Below are 21,720 nucleotides of genomic sequence, written 5' to 3' on the forward strand. Positions count from 1 at the left end.
GGCTGACTCGCTCTCCCTAGTTCTGGCTTCAGTGGGCCATTGGAACTAGCTCTAATTTATCTCAGTGCCTCACATTGCCCCCAAGTATTCTCTGACCCAGGCAGCAATCTCACTACCCTTCTAGTTTGCAAGGCAGGTTGGTGGCTGCCATGACAGTTTCATACAGAGACCGTCTATCTCATGACTTTCTTACTGTGGACTCTGCTCACATTTCTAACATCTACCCTCTGGTCCCAGCGGCAGCTACCCTCTCATAACTCTGCTGCTGCTAAGTTTACATTCCCCACTTCTGCCCCCTAATATTCATGGTATAAACTCCCAACAGCTCGTTAAAAACAAGACTCAACAAACTGCAACCTAACAATCAAATTTATATGTTAAATACTTGATAGATTATATATCCACAGTATAGACTCACAACCACTTCATAAGGATATAAACCTCCCACGTAGATAAGATAAATTTTCCTAGAAAAAACCATCCCAAATACCTTGGGAATTTAAGACCACTTGGATCTGGATCATCTTTCTCCATCTCCATCTTTATTCTCCTTCCTTACCAAAACCAGAATCTGTATAAGAGAGGAAACATGGGGTTTCTGTCTTTCTGAACCCCTAGTTCATTTCACTTAATTTGAGGACATCTAGTTCTACCAATTTTTCATAAAATATTTTAATAAATATTTCTGGCTAAATAGTACTCCATCGTGTATGTATGACACATTTTCCTTCATTTATCTGTTGAAGAACATTTATGCTGTGTTTGTCACCTTGCAAATGACATTACTCCACAGATATGCTGGGATCTCTGTTGTATGCTCATTTGGGTTCTTCAGGTGAGTACCCAGGGATTGTATATCTGAATACTATAATAGCTCAAATTGCAGATTTCTCAGAAATGCTCCCTCCAGTGTGTGGATGACTTATTAATATTGCTGCAGTACAGACAAATGTATTTCCTTTCAGAATACTATTCCAATTATTCCAAATATTCAGTGGCATATGAATATAAAATTTCACCTTCAAAGGTGTAAATATTTCAACAAAAAGGTCTAACTCTTATGACTATATTATGGAATCAGGCTGGTTCATGCTTCCAACTCAGATTGGAAGTATAAATTTCAAGAACCACCAAAAAGACCAGTGGAGCATTTCTCTAGCTAACAACCAAACAAATTAACAGTCAAATAGTGTGTGTATGGTGTGTGTGTGTGTGTGTGTGTGTGTGTGTGTGTGTGTGTGTGTGTGCGTGTGTGTGTGCATGTTTGTGTGTGTGTTCATATGAAAGAGCTTTATTTAATTACTTTAAAGCATTTTCATTAAAGTTAGACAAATCCAAATTAATTTTTATAACATATATACAAAATAATGGGTTTCATCAGGAATGTCACACATTTGTACCAAATATTTTGTTCAAAGTCAACCTCTTTATCATTATGGTATTCCTATTCTTCCTGTTAGCCACAGTTCTATCCATAGTAACCCATTTCCACTTTAATGGTATAAGCGTATTTAAATATGCACCTACCATAGGAGCAAAACCACATTATATTTGCCTTTCTGAATCTATCATATTTTCTTTAAGCATGATGATTTCCAATGCATTTTATCTATCTATCTATCTATCTATCTATCTGTCTGTCTGTCTGTCTGTCTGTCTGTCTGTCTATCTATCTATCTATCTATCTATCTATCATCTATCTACTTATTATATATTTGTATCTGTCTATTTATTTGCTGCAAGTGACATAATCTTATTGTTTTCTTTTATTGGATATTTTATATTTACATTTCAAATATTATTCCCTTTCCCAGTTTCCCATGCATAAGCCCCTTATTCCCTCCCCCTCCCTGTCTTCTATAAGGGTGTATCCCTCCACATCCAACCCCCATTACTGCCTTCCAACAATCTCCTACATTGGGGGTCCAGCCTTGGCAGGATCAAGGGCTTCTCCTTCCACAGGTGCTCCACAAGGCCATCCTCTGCTACATATACTGATGGAGCCATGGATCCCATGTACAGTCTTTGAGTAGTGGTTTAGTCCCTGGAAGCTCTGGTTGGGTGTTGTGTTTGTTCTTATGGAGTTGCAGGCCACCTTCAACTCTTTCAATTCTTTCTCTAACTCCTCCAACAGGGATCCCTTTCTTAGATCAATGGTGTGCTACTAGAATTCTCCTCTGTATTTGACATGCTCAGGATATTTCTACTGTCAGCTCCTGTCAGCATGCATTTCTCAGCTTCATCAATCTTGTCCAGTTTTGGTGGATATATATATATATATATATATATATATATATATATATATATATATGTATATGTATATATATGTATATATATATTAGATATATATATTAGATATAGATATAGATATAGATAGATAGATATAGATAAATATAGATATAGATAAATAGATAGATATAATATATATAATGTATATCCATGCGGGGCAGGCTCTGAATGGCCATTCCTTCCATCTTTGCTCTAAACTTTGCCTCTATAGTCCTCCTATGAAGATGTTTTGTTCCCCGATTTAAGAAGGAGTGAGGCACCCATGTTTCGGTCATCCTTTTTCTTGAGCTTCATGTGGTCTGTGAATTTTATCTTGGGTAATTCAAGCTTTTGAGCTAATATCCACTTCTCAGTGAGTGCATACCATGTATATTTTTTGTGATTGTGTTACCTCCTTCAGGATGATAATATTCTTCTTCTGTGGTATTTTTTATGTACCTGTGTGTGTGTAAATGTGTGTGTGTGTGTGTGTGTGTGTGTGAATGTTAGTAACCAGAACCTGTACAGGCTAGGTCATAGTTCTGACATAGAGTGCTTGCATAGAATGTATGAGACCCTGGATTAAATTCTTAATACTGTAAAAATAACAAACTAAAGTAATTACACCTATGCTCAGAAAAAGAGCATAGGACTGAAATTTGAAATTCCAAACTTGGCAAGTTATTTTAGCAATAGTTGGGGTCTCACCTGTGATCTTAGGAATGACAGCACTTCTAAGCAATCAGCTTTCTCCATGTGGGATTAGTTTGTGAATAGCTGTTTCACAGGGTTAACTCTGGGGATGAAATGGAACCTTTATATCTGAATCCTATGCTAGCTCAAATGTGAATGTCCATATTAATGCTTATAGTAGTAGAACTAATTTACATTTCCATGAAATATATAAAAATCCTTTCTCTTAGATCTTTGCTACTAATTGCTGTTTTTCATTTTCTTGATGCAAGTCTTTTTAATTTTTAAATTAAGTTGAATATTAAAGAAAGTAAAATCAACTGGAGCTGAAGAAAATGCTAACTTGGAGAACATGATGTTCACTTTGTCCATTATCAAACTAAATATTTTTACATGGTATAAACAGATATACTAGATCAGGGGATTCAATGGATTAATCATCAAACTGAACAAACCATGTAACTAGAGTTGATAGACCTGTGGTGTTTGATGTGTGTGTGTGTGTGTGTGTGTGTGTGTGTGTGTGTGTGTTTCTGTGTTTCTGATAGAGTAGCTCTATTATGTAGCTCTGACTGTCCTGGAACACACTGTGTAGATAGACCACTCTAACGTCCAACATACAGAGATCTACCTGCCACTGCTTTCTGGATACTGGAATAAAAATTAATGCCACTATGCGTGGCTCTGAACAAATGTTATAAACTCTACAATCTAATTTTCAAAAAGGTCTAGAAACAAGCAGAAGAGGAAAAGCAGCTAAACTCTTGCTATGAAAATAGTTATGAATTTCTTGCCTTTGTACATCAACTGATATTGCATACATCACTCCAGGTAACTACCTGGTGAGGAGTTTATACTTATTTTCACTTATTATTGACACAACCTATAGATGTAATATTATACAGATTGAGCAACTTGGTTTTTACACACACATACACACACACACACACACACACCTTCTCTCTCTCTCTCTCTCTCTCTCTCTCTCTCTCTCTCTGTCTGTCTCTCTCTCTCTCCTAACAACCTTTCTTAACATGGTGTATGTCTGCTTATATAGCAAATATTTCTAGCCCCATATACTCTAAAGTCTATGAAATGTCAATATTAAAAAAAAATTAAACAATATAAATTTTGGAAAACAAGTTATTATGAGTATGAAAGAAATTCTGAGAACTACCTGTATCATAGAACATATATTTCTTTTACTGTTAGAGAAATCTATAGATGAATCTATTAATGGCTAGCATCTTTTTCCAAAGAAACTTTAGGTAAGCTCAAAGTTAAGCATTAAAAAATCAACAAAATTATTCAGTAGATTAATGATCAGGGTTTAGGACCCTGATGTAAGTAACATTAATTTTGAGAGCATCTTTTAAAAGTTGTCACTAAACTCAATTAAATGCCATTTATTATGATAATAAAGGACAGAAAACACAAGATAGACATAAAACTTATACACTTCACTACACAGGCCTCTAATGTAAATAGATTTTAGGAAATACAGCAAGAAGTAGCTGCACAGTAGACATGGGGGACATTGGCTCACTGGAGATCTCAATTAAATGTACATATACAGTAGGAAGTATTTTTCAGAGTTGCATGTTACTCTTTTATTAGCATTTGTCTGTTGCTCAATTGATAAATAATTTGAAAATAAATTCATTCTTTTAAAATGTCATTCTCATTTTGGTGACAACAAATCAGCCACACTCAGAAAATTTTAACTGAAATCAAAATATGAAAACATTTTCTAAGTTGAATACAAAAGTAGTTGGAAAATACAATAATGCAAATAAACATGGCATATAACTTTATAAAAAAGAAACAGTGAATTTCATTACCATTAATTATTATTTGAAATGCATTTTTTGACCAAGGTCTTAAAGGATTCTTTTATTGTTTGTTTCTAAGGGAGTAGATAAAAGGATTCAGCATCGGGGCAACAGAGGTGTTGAGCACTGCTTTACCCTTAGTCAAAGCCACACCTTCCTTTACTGAAGTTTTGACATACATGAATATACAGCTTCCATAGAAATGGACACAACAATGATGTGTGAAGAACAGGTAGAAAAGGCCTTTACCCTTTGCTCAGCAGAGGGGATTCTTAGAATTGTCCTAAGGATGGACATGTAGAAGAGAATCAATAATGAGTAGGTTACCATGAGGGTGAATATTGCTAGGAAGAATGCCAAGAGTTCCAGAAAGGCTGTGTCTGTGCAAGAAATGAGCAGTATGGGGGAAGAGTCACAGGTGAAATGGTTAATGATGTTGGAGTCACAGAAATCCAGTTGAAGGCCCATGATCACAGGTGGAGAGATGATGAGAAATCCAGCCAGCCAAGAGCTAACAGTAAGCCAAATTCAGACTCTGCTGTTCATTATTGTGGCATAATGCAAGGGCTTACAGATAGTCACATATTGGTCATAGGACATAGCAGTCAGAAGAAAAAATTCAGTCAAACCCAGGAGTATGAAGAAGAACACCTGAGCCATACAAGAGTTATAGGAGATGGTCATATCCCCTGTTACAATGCTCACAAGGAACCGACGAATGGATACTGTTGTAAATGCGATTTCTAGGAAAGAGAAATTTCAGAGGAAGAAGTACATGGGCATCTTGAGGTGTGAATTTATCTGGGGGTAATAATGGTCAGATTTCCAGTAATGCTCAAAATATAAGTGAGAAATAAAAATATAAAAATTAAAATGTTTACCTTTGGGTCATTTGTTAATCCCAAAGATTATTTAAGAATTATTGAAGAAGAGTTATTGAAGAATAAACTCACTTACACATGTTCGATTTTTCACTTCTTTTTGTGTTCTGCCAGGTCTATAATTGTGAAATGAATTAGAGAGTCCAGATAAGTTTGAATTATATTTGCTCATATATGTGTTTGTTTCATCATATCAGACAAAACTTGTAGCAATGTAGAAACTGAAATATGAACTTATTCATTAAATTATACTGTTATAAAAGTGAACATTAACTGTCACAAGACAATAACGTATCTGGTGATTGCCTTGGATCTACAGATAATTAGTGTTAAGATAGTCATCTGATAGTTGTTGTTAGTACATTGGTAGATGAAGATAATTCTCAGACAGGTCTTTTTCTACGGTATATGAGCAAACATTTGAAAAATAAAATATTTAAAATTAAAAATATAATTTTATTCTCAAAACTACTTCAATAAAGGAATGCATTTGAGACAAACATTTGTTTGTCAATTTTAGAAAATGTTTTAAACTATTCTTGACTTTCTGAGCAATTAATATTTTAATAAGTATATCAGGGTTATCAAAACCAACATTTATATATCCCTAATGGAACAAACTCAGAAATCTTCAAAGTTTAAAAGCATTCATAGTGTTTCTCTATTAAATTAAATAATAGTTTTCCTCTATGTAGATGAGATTTTAACAACCAGATAGAGAACGTAGGCAATGAATAATTAGAAAATGAAAAATGAATAAAGATCAGAGACTAAATTATATAATGCAAAGTTGTTGTAGCTTAAGAGCTCAAACCCAAATTCTTAGTGGATTTTTAACCAATTTTCTCTATTACCTCATTTCGGATCATTGTTCAGACTTATTACCTATGTCTCCATTATGTGCTTTTCATACATAACAAACTCATACCATGTGTACCTGAAATTTGGGGAGGTAATTAAGCTATATACAGTAATAGGAACATGCTATGGGGTGAATCCAATGAATATCTCTGAAGTAGATTCTGATAGGTGATATACTCTTGGTTTTTGGTGGAAACAGCAAAACCCAAATTGTCCGAGGGAATACATTCTTAAAATCGCGGTTTAAGAAACTTGAGAAATACTTGGGTTCCAGTGAACAGCAAAGATTTCAGGGGTTGGGAATTTAGCTCAGTGGTAGATTGCTTGCCTAGCAAGTACAAGGCCCTGGTATTGGTCCTCAGCTCCAGAAAAATAAAAAAAAAAAAAAAACAAAAAACAAAAATTTCAGTGGACACCTCCCGTAGAGTGCACACTATTTATAAAACTCTCAAAACAAAATATTCTCGTTTTATTATTTATGTATTTATTTTATTCATATTGAGTAGAAGTGTCTCGGGCTACAACTTACAATTTAATAGTAAATCCAAAGGTTGTTGAAAACAAACAGGTAAATTGACAAACAGAACAGGAATTCAATATAGAAGAAATTATTATATATTGGACTGTAGCTAAGATTCTCAAAAAGTTTGGGGGATGAAGAGAATATGAAGGAGAAAGGGGAATACATGAAGTAAAATAAAGGGAAGAAGGTAGCTACATTATCAAGATATTTGAGCAATACATACAGTTAAGAGGCAATAAAGCTGTATATTTGGTGTGCTACCTAGATAAAACTTCATTGGTAAATCAGGAAAAAAACATAAAAATCAGTATCCTGGGAGATGAAGGGCTATGTGGCCAATAAGTAGAAGTTGTTGAGATAGAATATCGCCTAAAATTTTTAGTTGTAACCATAACAGCCAGTACCTAGAATCTCATGTTTTCTAAAATACCAAAAAAGAACAAAGTACTTACAATGGATATTATGAAATTTGACAAATACCATTTTCACCCTTTGTCTTCCGGTTACTCTTAGGAAAGAACAATGACCTGTAATTCTAAATTCTACTTTTTACACCATTGTTACAAAATGGTGTGCCTAAATATTCTTTTCTGTTCTATGTTTTTACTTCCTCCTTGAAACAGACACAAGGGACTCTTTAGCAAAGAAGTGATAAATTGTCTCTGGAGAGAGATAGGGCTGATGAGTGTGACCTAAGGCTAAGCTGAATAATGAGGTGAATTACAGAAATAGTCTTTGGAATCATTAATTGTTGGAAAAATGTAAAATGCAGATAATACTGAAAAACAACAGTTATATTTGTATTTTATATAGTCAATATTTTAATACAAAAATGTAATCTAGTGTAATTTTATATAAACATTTAAAAAGCACAAAATAGCAAGAGTAATTTTCCACTGGGACATGAAGTTTGACATTTAATTATTTTCTTTGATAATAAAAACATACTGGATAATTTAGTAAAGTATAGTTAATAGGAATGTCAAGAACTAGAGGTAATATTTTTACAGTTCTCAAAATTAATACTCAAAGACATTTTCTTACTGAATCTGTAATTTATATTAGAAAAAAAACCAGTTTGCTATTATTTCCATTAGAGTCCTCTGTATTTTTTCCCATTAGATAATGTATTGCTGTGAGGTAGTAGATTTTTTTAACTTTAGTATATTTGGCATAGATGCTAAATTTGAAATTTATTTATATTTATATTCACTAAAAGCCACTGACTCCACTTATGCATAGCTTAAGCTGATTTTTCTTCACAATGGAGAGGATATTGCTCATTATTTTCATAAGGATATCCTCAAGGAAAGTACGTATTGAAGTAAATTTGAAATTGAAATTAAATAAATTTGAAAAATATTAAAATATAAAGATTTGCAAAAACACTGAAGGAATATTAAATGAGTTCATGAAAAGCACACAGAGAGAAGTAATTTTTCTATTGACTAAGTTTAATATGTGATTTGCATCCAAATATTGCATATCCATTGCCTATTAGAAAGGAGATAGAGGAGGCATGCATTATAAAGCCTTCCATATAATAATGTGAAGACTACATGGTTGAGTAAGGTTATGAATATATATGTGTGCCTGTATGCTGCACATTCAGCAGTGTTGTCTCCTTAGGGGATGTCTTTGAGGGTCCTGTCTTTCCCAAGATAACGTGATTTCTACCAAACCCCTTTGATTCTCTTAAGGACTTTTGTTTTAAAAAAGAACAAAATCTTTATTTATATATATAAATTTTCATGTGTGTGTGCAGGCAAGGGGAAAGACTGAAGGAGGGAGGAAGGGAGAGAGAGCGAGAAAAAGAGAGGGGGGATAGGAGAGAGTAAAGGAGAGAGGCGGGGCTGTTGTGTGTGTGTGTGTGTGTGTGTGTGAGAGAGAGAGAGAGAGAGAGGAGGGAGAGACAGAGACAGAGACAGAGACAGAGAGACAGAGAGAGAGACAGAGAGAGAGAGAGACAAAGGGGGTGGAAGGAGGGAGGAAGAGTGCACTGGGTTACAATATGTGTTGTAATAGAAACACCCAATGCCCTACAATATTTTTAGAACTAGAACCAGAGACTGGAAATCCTGCTCATGTCTTGCAAAAATTACATGGAAAATTCCTACAAAACTGAGTTTTGAAAAAAAATGATTTAGTTCATTAATTGCTCATGTTGAAACATCGCTGTGTTTCAGGGATAAAGCTAACTTGGGTATGATGAATACTATTTTTGACATGCAATCCCCTCCTTACAAAATTTGCTCAGGTATATTTGATTTTGAAAAAATTTTTCTAATTTTCAAAAGTCTATAAATTTGTCATGCTGAAGTATTTTGCCATAAGTTTTTCATATAAATGTATATAGAACAATGATACACCATTACCTATTTGGAGTAAGGAAGTTTGAATATCATGCAGAGTTACATGAAAACATTTCAAATCTTTAAATATATAAGGCTTCTATTAGTTTCAGTGTATCTGGTTTTATGTGGAAGTCCTTGATACACTTGAATTTCACCTTTGTACAAGGCAGTAAGAATGGATTGACTTGCATTCTACTACATGCTGACGACCAGTCGAACTAGCAACATTTATTGAAAATGCTATCTTTTTTCCCACTGGATTATTTTAGCTTCTTTGTCAAAGATAAAGTGACCATAGGTATGTGCATTCATTTCTGGGTCTTTAATTCTATTCAATTTATCTACCTGCCTATCTCTGTGCAAATACCATATAGATTTTTAAATCACTAACCCTATGTAATACAGCTTGAGGTCAGGGATGGTGATTCCTCAGAAGGTCTCTTATTGTTGAGGATAGAATTTGCTCTCCTGGGTTTTTCTTATTCCAAATAAATATGAGAATTGCTCTTTCTAACTCTATGAAAAATTGAGTTGGAATTTTGATGGGGATGACATTGAATCTTCAGTTTGATTTTGAAAAAATGACCATTTTTACTATATTAATCTTTCCAATCCATGGGCATGGGAGATCTTTCCATGTTCTGAGATCTTCAATTTCTTTCTTCACAGACTTGAAGTTCTTGTCATATAGATCCTTCATTTACTTCGTTAACATCACACCAAGGTATTTTATATTATTTGTGACTGTTGTGAAATATGTCTTTTCCTTAGTAACAGTCTCAGCCTGTTTATTCCTTGAGTAGAAGAAGGCTACTGATTTGTTTGAGTTAATTGTATATCAAGCCACTTTGCTGAAGTCGTTTACCAGGATTCAGAGCTCTCTGTTGGAACTTTGGGGGTTCGTAATAATTATACTATCATATCATCTGTGAATAGCGATAGGACTTCTTCCTTTCTAGCTTGTATTACTTTGACCACTTTTTGTCGTCTAATTTCTTGAGCTAGGATTTCATGTACTGTATTGAATAGGTAGGGAGAAAGTGTGCAGAGATGTCTAGTCCCTGATTTTAGTGTGATTGCTTCAGGTTTCATTCCATTTGGTTTGATGTTGGTTACAGACTTGCTGTATTATTGCTTTTACTATATTTTGGTATGGGCCTTGAATTCCTGATCTTTCCAAGACGTTTATCATGAAGGAGTGTTGAACTTTGTCAACTGCTTCCTCCACATCTAGTGAGATGATCAAATGATATTTTTTCTTTGAGCATGGGATTATGTGGATGGATTTCTATATATTGAAACCTGTGCATTCCTGGGGAAAAGCCTACTTGGGCATGATGAATGATCATTTTGATATGTCCTTGTATTCAGTTTGCAAGAATTTTATCAAGTATTTTTGCTTTGATATTCGTAGGGGAAATTGGTCTGAAGTCCTCTTTCTTTAGTGGGTCTTTGTGTGACTTGTATAAGTATAATTGTTGTTTCAAAGAATGAAGAAGTGTTCCTTTGCTTTCTATTTTGTGGAATATTTAAAGAGTATCAGTATTGGGTAGCCCTCTTTGAAGAGTTGATAGAATTCTTCACAAAACCCATCTCGTCCTGGGCTTTTTTTTGAAAGTCTTTTAGTGATTACTTCTATTATGTTAGGGGATATGGGACTGTTTAGATGGGGAAGAGCCTCGAATTCTTCGGCAGAGGGAAAAATTTTCTGATCAGAACAGCCATGACTTATGCTCTCAGATCAAAAATAGACAAATGGGACCTGATAAAATTGGAAAGCTTCTGTATGACAAATGGCACTGTCAATGGGGCAAAATGGCAACTGACAGATTAGGAAAAAAACTTTACCAATTGTGCATCTAATAGAGGGCTAATATCAAATATATAAAAAGAACACAAGAAGTTAGACCCAAGGAGAACCAAATAATTCTATTAAAATTGGATACAGAGCTAAGCAACGAATTATTAAATGAGAAATAATTAATGTCCATGAACCACCTAAAGAAATGTTCACCACTCTAAGTCATCGGGGAAATGCAAATCAAAACAAGCCTGAGATTCCACATCACACCACTCAGAATGGCTAAGATAAAAAAACTCAGGTAACAGCAGATGTAGGCAAGACTGTGCAGAAAGAGAAAAACTTTCTCCATTGTTCAAATGATTCAACCTAGTACAAAGACTTTGGAATCAGTCTGGAGATTCCTCAGAAAAGTGGACATAGCACTACATGAGGAGCCAGCTATAACACTTCCAGGCATATTCCCAAAAGACTCTCCAATATACAACAAGGACACAAGCTCCATTATGTCCATAGCAGCTAAATTTATAATATCCAGAAGTTGGAAAAAATCCAAATGTCCTTCAATAGAGGAATGGATACACAAAATATGGTACTTTTAAACAATGGAGTACTACTCAGCTATTAAAAATAATTAATTCACTCCAGAGGAAAACACCTAATGCCATATGGGACCCAGGTGCACAGGGGCTCCAGGAAAAGGCACAGGCCATCCTGGTTGCCAGCCTCACTGAAAGCTCAAAAGCAGGCCCTCACGAGCAACTTGATCTGCGGGACCATATGTAAGACCAACTTTTCTGCTCCAAGCGACCTGACTGGTGGACTCAGGACACACAGGGGCAAAATTCCTCTGGGACGGGACACTTCCAGTTTTTAGCTGGAGCCACAAACTCACTGATCCTGGCCCACAGTTCACTGCTCCCAAACCCCTTCGGAGAGAGAGGTCCTGCTCAAACAGGTGGGCACTCCTGAGACTGCAGAGCAGAAGAGACCAAAAATACTGCCCACCCTTGCCCACATCACTGGCCCAAGAGGAAACTGTATAGGGTATCTGGGAACCAGAAGATAGGGGCACTCGAATGGCATATCCCTCGCAGTTCAGACACTGCCCAGACCTGAAGCGAACCAGTCAACAGTTCTCTGCAACCAAATCCCATGGGAGGGAGAGCTAAACATTCAGAGGGGCAGACATGCCTGAGAAGCCAGAAGAGACTACACTCTGCCCACATTTTTGGCTCCAGATGAAAACACCTAATGCCATCTGGGAGCCCGGTGCACATGGGCTCCAGGAAAAGGTGGCACAAGCCTTCCTGGTTGCTGCCCTCACCAAGAGCTCAAAAGCAGGCCCCCATGAGCAACGTGAGCAGTGGGACCACAGGTAAGACCAACTTTTCTGCTCTAAGCGACCTGCCTGGTGGACTCAGGACACAGGCCCACAGGAACAGATGAAGACCAGTAGACTGGAAAGACTACAGGCCCGATAGTAGAACACTCTCTTCCCATAACTGGCTGAAAGAAAACAGGAAAACAGTTCTACAGCACTCCTGACACCTAGGCCTATAGGACGGTCTAGCCACTGTCAGAAATAGCAAAACAAGGTAACACCAGAGACAACCTGATGGTGAGAGACAAGTGCAGGAACCCAAGCAACAGAAACCAAGACTACAAGGCATCATCAGATCCCAATTTTCCAAACACACCAGAATAGCAAGATCTAGATTTAAAATCATATTTGATCATGATGCTGGAGGTCTTCAAGAAAGACATGAAGAACTGCCTTAGAGAAACGCAGGAAAACATAAATAAACAAGTAGAAGACTATAGAGAGGAATCACAAAAATCCCTGAAAGAATTACAGAAAAACACAATAAAACAGGTGAAGGAATTAAAAATGGAATTAAAAGCAATAAAGAAAGGACAGAGGGAAACAACCCTGGATATACAAAACCAAAGGAAGAGACAAGGAGCTGTAGATACAAGCATCACAAACAGAACACAAGAGATAGAAGAGAGAATCTAAGGATCAGAAGATTCCATAGAAATCATCGACACAAGGGTCAAAGAAAATGTGAAACGGAAAAAAACTACAGGTCCAAAACATACATGAAATCCAGGCCTCAATGAGAAGATCAAATCAGACAGTAATAGGTATAGAAGAGGGTGAAGACTCCCAGCTCAAAAGAGCAGTAAATTTCTTCAAAAAATCATATAAGAAAACGTCCCTAACCTAAAGAAAGAGATGCCCATAAAAATACAAGAAGCCTACAGAACACCAAATAGATTGGACCAGAAAAGAAAATCCTCCAGTCACATAATAGTCAAAACACCAAATGCACAAAATAAAAAATGAATATTAAAATCAGTAAGGGAAAAAGGTCAAGTAACATATAAAGGCAGAGCTATCAGAATCACACCAGACTTCTCACGAGAGATTATGAAAGCCAGAAGATCCTGGACAGGTGTCATACAGACCCTAGGAAAACACAAATGCCAGCCCAGGTTACTGTATCCTGTAAAACTCTCAATTAACATAGATAGAGAAACCAAATTTACATAATGTCTTTCTACAAATCCAGCGCTACAAAGGGTAATAAATGGTAAACCCAACAGAAGGAGGCAAGCTATACCATAGAAAAAGTAAGAAACTAATCATCTTGGCAACAAAACAAAGAGAAGAAAAGCACACAAACATAATCTCAAATCCAAATATGAATATAACAGGAAACAATAATCACTATTCCTTAATATCTCTCAATATCAATGGTCTCAACTCTCCAATAAAAAGACGTAGATTAAGAAATAGTATATGCAATGAGGACCCTGCAATCTGCTGCCTACAGGAAACACACTGCAGACAAAGACAGACACTACCTCAGAGTGAAAGGCTGAAAACAACTTCCTAAGTAAATGGTCTGAAGAAGCAAGTAGGAGTAGCCATTCTAAAATAGAATAAAATCGATTTTCAGCTAAAAGTCATCAAAAAAGATAAGGAAGGACACTTCATATTCATCAAAGGAAAAATCCACCAAGATGAACTGTCAATCCTAAATATCTATGCTCCAAATATAAGGGCAACTACATACATAAAAAAAAAAAACCTTGCTAAAGCTCAAAGCACACATTTCTCCTCACACAATAATAGGAGGAGATTTCAAAACCCCGTCACTCATCAATGGACAGATCATGGAAACAGTAATTAAACAGAGACATAGATAGACTAAGAGAAATCATGAACCAAATGGACTTAACAGATATTTACAGAACACTCTATCCTAAAACAAAAGAATATACCTTCTTCTCACCATGACATGGTACTTTGTCCAAAATTGGTCAAAAAATAGGCTTCAACAGAATCAGAAAGATAGAAATAATCCCATGCCTCCTATCAGACCACCACAGGCTAAAGCTGGTCTTCAATAACAATAAGGGAAGAATGCCAACATATACATGGAAGTTGAACAGTGCTCTACTCAATGATAACCTGGGCAAAGAAGAAATAAATAAATTAATGACTTCTTAGAATTTAATGAAAATGAAGATACAACATACCCAAACTTATAGGACACAGTGAAAGTTGTGCTAAGAGGAAAACTCATAGCTCTGAGTGCCTGCAGAAAGAAAAAGGAGAGAGCATATATCAGCAGCTTGACAGCACACCTAAAAGCTCTAGAACCAAAAGAAGCAAATACACCCAGGAGGAGTAGAAGGCAGGAAGTAATCAAACTCAGAACTGAAATCAACCAAGTAGAAACAAAAAGGACCATAGATAGAATCAACAAAACCAAAATTTGGTTCTTTGAGAAAATCAACAAAATAGAATAAACCTTTGGACAGACTAAAGAGAGGACACAGAGGGTGTGGACAAATTAACAAAATCAGAAATGAAAAGGAAGACATAGCTACACAATCATAGGACATTCAAAAAATCATTAGTTCCTACTACAAAAGCCTATATTCTACAAAACTTGAAAATCTACAAGAAATGGACAGTTTCTTAGACAGATACCAGGTACCGAAATCAGGAACAGATAAAGCATTTAAACAACCCCGTAACTCCTAACAAAATAGTAGCTGTCATTAAAGGTCTCCCAACCAAAAAGAGCCCAGGTCCAGATGGGTTCAGTGCAGAATTCTATCAGACCTTCATAGAAGACCTCATACCAATGCTATACAAATTATTCCACAAAATTGAAACAGTTGGAGAGCTACCGAAATCCTTTTATGAAGGTACAATTACTCTTGTGCCTAAAACGCACAAAGACCCAACATAGAAAGAGACCTTCAGACCAATTTCCCTTATGTATATCGACGAAAAATGCTCAATAAAATTCTGGGAAACTGAATCCAATAAGATCAAAACAATCATTCAACATGATCAAGTAGGCTTCATCCCAGTCATGCACAAATGGTTTAATATACCGAAAACCGTCAATGTAATCCACTATAGAACAAACTGAAAGAACAAAAACATTAGATGCTGAGAAAGCATTTGACAAAATTCAACAACGCTTTATGATTAAAAGTCCTGAAAAGAATAGGAAATCAGGCCGACACCTAAACATAGTAAAAGCCATATACAGCAAACCAGTAGCTAACATTAAACTAAATGGAGAGAAACTTGAAGCAATTCCATTAAATCAGGGACTTGACAATGCTGCCCACTCTCTCCCTGCTTATACAATATAGTTCTTGATGTTTTAGCCAGAGCAATCAGAAAACAAAGGAGATCAAGGGATACAGATTGGAAAAGAAGATGTCAAAATATCACTATATACAGATGATAGGATAGTATACTTAAGTGATCCCAAACCTTCCAGCAGAGAACTACTAAACCTGATAAACACATTCACCAAAGTGGCTGAGTATAAAATTAACTCAAATAAATAAGTAGGCTTTCTCTACGCAAAAGAGAAACAAGACGAGAAAGAAATTAGGGAAAGAACACCATTCATAATCCCAAATGATATAAAATACCTCAGTGTGACTTTAACCATTAGGTAAAAGATCTGTAGGATAAGCACTCAAGCCTCTGAAGAATGAAACTGAAGAAGACCTCAGAAGATGGAAAGATCTCCCATGCTCATGGGTTGGCAGGATTAACATAGTAAAAAAGGTCTTTTTACCAAAAGCGATCTACAGATTCCATGCAATCCCCATCAAAATACCAATCCAATTCTTTAAAGAGTTAGACAGAACAATTTGCAAATTCATCTGGAATATTAAAAAACCCAGGATAGATAAAACTATCCTCAACAATAAAAGTACTTCGGGGGAATAACTATCCCTGAACTCAAGCAGTCCTACAGAGCAATAGTGATAAAACTGCATGGTATTGGTACAGAGACAGACAGATAGACCAGTAGAATAGAATTGAAGACCCAGAAATGAACCCACACATCTGTGGTCCCTTGATTTTTGACAAGGAAGCCAAAACCATACAAAGGAAAAGAGAAAGCATTTTCAGCAAATAGTGCTGGTTCAACTAGAGGTCACCATGTAGAAGAAAGCAGATCGATCCATTCTTATCACCCTGTATAAAGCTTAAGTCCAAGTGGATCAAGACCCTCCATGTCAAACCAGATACACTCCAACTAATAGAGGAAAAAGTGGGGAAGAATCTTAATCGCCTGGTCACTGGAAAATATTTCCTAAACAAAACACAGGTGGCTTATGCTCTAAGATCAAGAATCAACAAATGGGATCTCATAAAACTGCAAAGCTTCTGTAAGGCAGAGGACACTGTTGTTAGGACAAAATGACAACCAACAGATTGGGAAAAGAAGTTTACCAATCCTACAACAGATAGAGTGCATATATCCAAAATATACAAAGAACCCAAGAAGTTAGACTACAGGGAGACAAATAACCCTATTTAAAAATGGGGTTCAGAGTTAAACAAAGAATTCATAGCTGAGGAATGCTGAATGGCTGAGAAACACCTAAAGAAATGTTCATCATCTTTAGTCATAAGGGAAATACAAATCAAAACAACCCTGAGATTTCACCTCACACCAGTGAGAATGGCTAAGATAAAAAAGTCAGGTGACATCAAATGCTTGCGTGGATGTGGAGAAAGAGGAACACTCCTCCATTTTTGGTGGTATGGAATACTGGTACAACCATTCTGGAAATAAGTCTGGAGGTTCCTCAGAAAATTGGACATTGAACTACCTGAGGACCCAGCTATACCTCTCTTGGGCATATACCCAAAAGATGCCCCAACATATACCAAAGAAATGTGCTCCACTATGTTCATAGCAGCCTTATTTATAATAGCCAGAAGCTGTAAAGAACCCAGATGCCCTTCAACAGAGGAATGGATACAGAAAATACGGTACATCTACACAATGGAATATTACTTATCTATCAAAAATAATGACTTTATGAAATTCATAGGCAAATGGATGGAACTGGAAAATATCATCCTGAGGGAGGTAACCCAATCACAGAAAAAGACACATGGTATGCACTCATTGATAAGTGGCTATTAGCCCAAATGCTTGAATTACCCTAGATGCACAGAACACATGAGACTCAAGGATGACCAAAATGCGAATGCTTCAGTCCTTCTTTAGAAGGGGAACAAAAATACCCTTGGGAGGGAATAGGTAGTTAATGTTTAGATCAGAGGCAGAAGGAACACCCATTCAGAACCTGTCCCACATGTGGCCCATACATATACATCCACCAAACTAGATAAGATGGTTGAAGCAAAGAAGTGTAGGCCAACAAGAACCGGATGTAGATCTCTCCTGAGAGACACAGCCAGAGTACTGCAAGTACATAGGCACATGCCAGCAGCAAACCACTGAACTGAGAACGGTATCCCCATTGAAGGAATCAGAGAAAGGACTGGAAGAGCTTGAAGGGGCTCGAGACCACATATGAACAACAATGCCAAACAACCAGATCTTCCAGGGACTAAGCCAATACCCAAAGACTATAAATGGACTGACACTGGGCTCCAACATCATAGGTAGAAATGAATAGCTTAGTAAGAGGACCAGTGGATGGGCAACCCCTTGATCCTCCCAAGACTAAACCCCCAGTGAACGTTCTTGTTGGGGGAAGGGTGGTAATGGGTGGAGGATGGGGAGGGGAAGCCCATCTAGAAGGAGAGGGGGAGGGTTTAGGGGGATGTTGGCCAGGAAACCGGGAAGGGGATTAACAATCGAAAAGTAAATAAGAAATATTCAAGTTCATAAAGATAAAGAAAGAGTTTATCTCTAGGGAACCAAGCTAATTTTAAAATTAAACAGTTGCTTTTCAAAAATATTTAGACCAAAGCCCAAAGAAAGCATGAACATGCTGCTATGGCAACAGAAATAGCTACAGAAATTCCAAACCCGGAGCCAGATCTGTTATCATATGTCTGTGTGTTAAAGAGCGGGGATTCTGGGATTAAATGGAACAGAGTTGATTCCTGATTCTGCCACTCTACTGGGCAGGCCTGGGGCTGTGGACTCTGCCATCTTTGTAAAACAGAGAACACAGTAATCATTTATAAAATTGTTAAGAAGAGCACAGGACAACCAAGATATCGGGCTCCAAGTAAAAGCCTCCACCCCTAGCCACTCTCACCAGTACCCTCAATCCTGACAGGAAAGGCTCAGTTCGAGCGCTTGACCATAAGGGCCCAGCTTAAACGTGAGTACATGCTTCAGTACAATGACCCGGAACACCAAACGCACATCGAGAATCCTGCTTTGATTCATTCGCAGATCAACAAATATTTATCCTAGTTTCAGACCCACTCCCAAGAGCTCACTTTGAGGAGGTGTGGCAGGTCTTGGGCCTTTCATTTTCTGTAATTATGTTTTCAAAACAGACAGGGACAGAAAGGAAAGACTTATCCAGGAAGGAAAATTGGACAAAAAATTTAACATCCCCTACTGAGTTTAGCAATGATGATTCTATTCTTGCATAAATAAATCTATTATTAATAAAAGAAAAAAAATAAAAATAATGACTTCATGAAATTCTTAGGCAATGAATGGAACTAGAAAATATCAACCTGAGTGAGGTAAGCTGTTAGGACCAATGTCTTTGAAACCCTCATAATTGATGTTAATATTATGGTTAGAGTTAAGTATGACTGGGTTCATGGAAAATCCCCAACCAGCTGCAGAAGACTAACACAAATCTGCTGGTCAAGGTGTCTAATGATATGACAAAGTTATGACCTTGCTGAGAAATACATTGGATGTCAGGATGCCCAATGATGTGACAAAACCAACATCCTGTTGACATCAGCTGACCACATGAACACTGTGTCTTTGGCCTAAGTAAATGTTTCCCAATTCCCACCTCTCTGTTACCCCTGTTATGTTATTAGTTCAGCCTTGGAAACAATAAAATTGTCACCTTGATCAGATCTTGTCTTGGCATCCTTCTTCACATCTCTTGTCCCCCACTCCAGGTACCCTCTGCATCCTTGTTGACTGTCCTGCAGGATGGAACAACTGATGAGAAAGTAACCCAATCACAAAAAAAAAAAAAACAAAAAAAAACCATGGTATGCACTCACTGATAAGTGGATATTAGCCCTAAAGCTCAGAATATACAGATACAATCCACAGATCTCATTAAGCTCCAGAAGAAGAAAGAGCAAAGTGTGGATGCTTCAGTCCTTCTCAGAGGGGGAACAAAATACTCATAGGAGGGAATATGGGGAGAAATTATGGAGGAGAGACTGAAGGAAACGCCATCCAGAGACTTCCCCACATGGAGATCCATCCCACCTACTCCCACCTACTGTCACCAAACCCAGATACTTTTGCAAACGCCAAGAAGTGCTTGGTGACAGGAACCTGATATACCTGTCTCCTGAAAGTTTCTGCCAGAGCCTGATGAATAAAGAGGCAGATGCTCACAGCCAACCATTGGACTGAGAATGTTGTTCCCAATGGAGGAGTTAAAGAAAGGCTTGAGGGAGCTGAAGGGGTTTGCAACCCATAGGAAGAATATCAATATCAACTAAATATACTCCTGTCCCCCAGAGCTACCAGGGACTAAAATGACCATTCATAGTACACATGAAATTACCCTTGGCTCAAGTGGCATATGGAGCAGAGGATGGCCTTGTCAGACATCAGTGTGAGGGGAGACCCTGGGTCCTGTGAAGGCTCCATGTCCCAGGGTAGGGGAAATCCAGGGCAGGGAGGTGTTCAGCTTGTGGGTGGGTTGGGGAGAACCCTCACATAAACAACAGGAGAGGGGATGAGATAGGGGATTCTGGAGAAATTTGGCAGAAAGAATTGCAGTTAAGAGGTCATCAAAAGAATAGAGGCTGGTTTTGAACTATGAATACGTAGCTTGGTTAAATTGGCTTTTTTCAGAACATCTAGAATGTGGTTCAAGACTTATAGGACTTAATGGGAATTGGTAGGCAACATATAGTTCCTTTTTTGATGACTAAACAGAGGAATTCCTTATTTTACCCAAACTATTGATGAAGTTTGGGTTTCATTGTCAGAGAGGGGTCTAGGTGAACAGAATATATAGACTTTCTCAAATACTTTTCAAATCTATTTGCAAGTATATTCAGGCCTTAAGAAAAGGCCATACATAGCTGAATTGAGTTCTTTTGGCAAAACAGGAACTTCAGGAACTGCTACCTAGAACTGCTAGAGAGATGTGGAAGGTATGGTTCACATCCCATTTCTTCCTGAAAGGTTCAAAATCATTGGATTGAAGGCAAATCAAATACCAAAGTTAGCTAGGGTTTTGTTCCTATAAAATACCAATAGTAAGTATTTTGAGCCTCTTCCATGCGTCTCTGTGTTACACCAATTGAATTCTTTCTCAAAAACTCAATTATGCGAGCTATCAACATAGAAATATTTTAATACTACTTTGATTATATGGTAGATGGATATTTTCCTCAAAGCCTGAGTTTACTATGTTTGCTCATGGACATGCCCCTTACTCCCAAAGCTTACCAATGTATTTTTTCTTTAGTGTTCAAACTAAAAGCCTGTGGTTTAAAGAGATAAAAATCTCTTCGCCTTCTGCCTAAGTGAGTGAACTTCTGCTTACAGATAACTTGACTCTAGCATTTTGTCAATACCCAGCCTTATTTCTGGTAATCTCATTACTCTGTGAATTCATGTATTTAGTCAATTTCATAATAAGCATACTTGGGTATAGCACACAGATGCTGTCATACCCAGATCCATTCTTAATGTGTGGGAAGCATAATGGGGTGCAGCACACACAGTAACTGTCTTACTGAGAGCCCTTCTACATGCAGCCTTACTTGTAGGTGCAACCTTTTATCAGTCATCGGGTGGAGGTTGGGAACTCCTATGAAAGATTCAGGAGAAGGATTACAGGCAGTGAAGAGAATAGACACTCCACAAAAAGACCAACAGAATCAACTATCCTGGACATTTAGGCTATCAGAGACAGAAACACCAATCAAAGAACATACATGTCTGGAACTGGGCTTCCCAAACATGTGAAAAGGATATACAGCTTGTATATATCTTTATGTGCAGTTGGAAAA

At 37.1% G+C, this 21,720-nt stretch overlaps 2 pseudogenes; one reads left to right on the top strand and one right to left on the bottom strand.

The window, feature by feature from the left end:
- On the bottom strand, window positions 4,855–5,734 carry Olr1018-ps (olfactory receptor pseudogene 1018; annotated as a pseudogene).
- On the top strand, window positions 12,468–19,109 carry Ndufb4-ps4 (NADH:ubiquinone oxidoreductase subunit B4, pseudogene 4; annotated as a pseudogene).
- Window positions 19,110–21,720: the final 2,611 nt, after the last annotated feature.

The sequence above is a fragment of the Rattus norvegicus genome, chromosome 7, assembly GCF_036323735.1.
Source record: "Rattus norvegicus strain BN/NHsdMcwi chromosome 7, GRCr8, whole genome shotgun sequence".
Classification (NCBI taxonomy): Eukaryota; Metazoa; Chordata; class Mammalia; order Rodentia; family Muridae; genus Rattus; species Rattus norvegicus.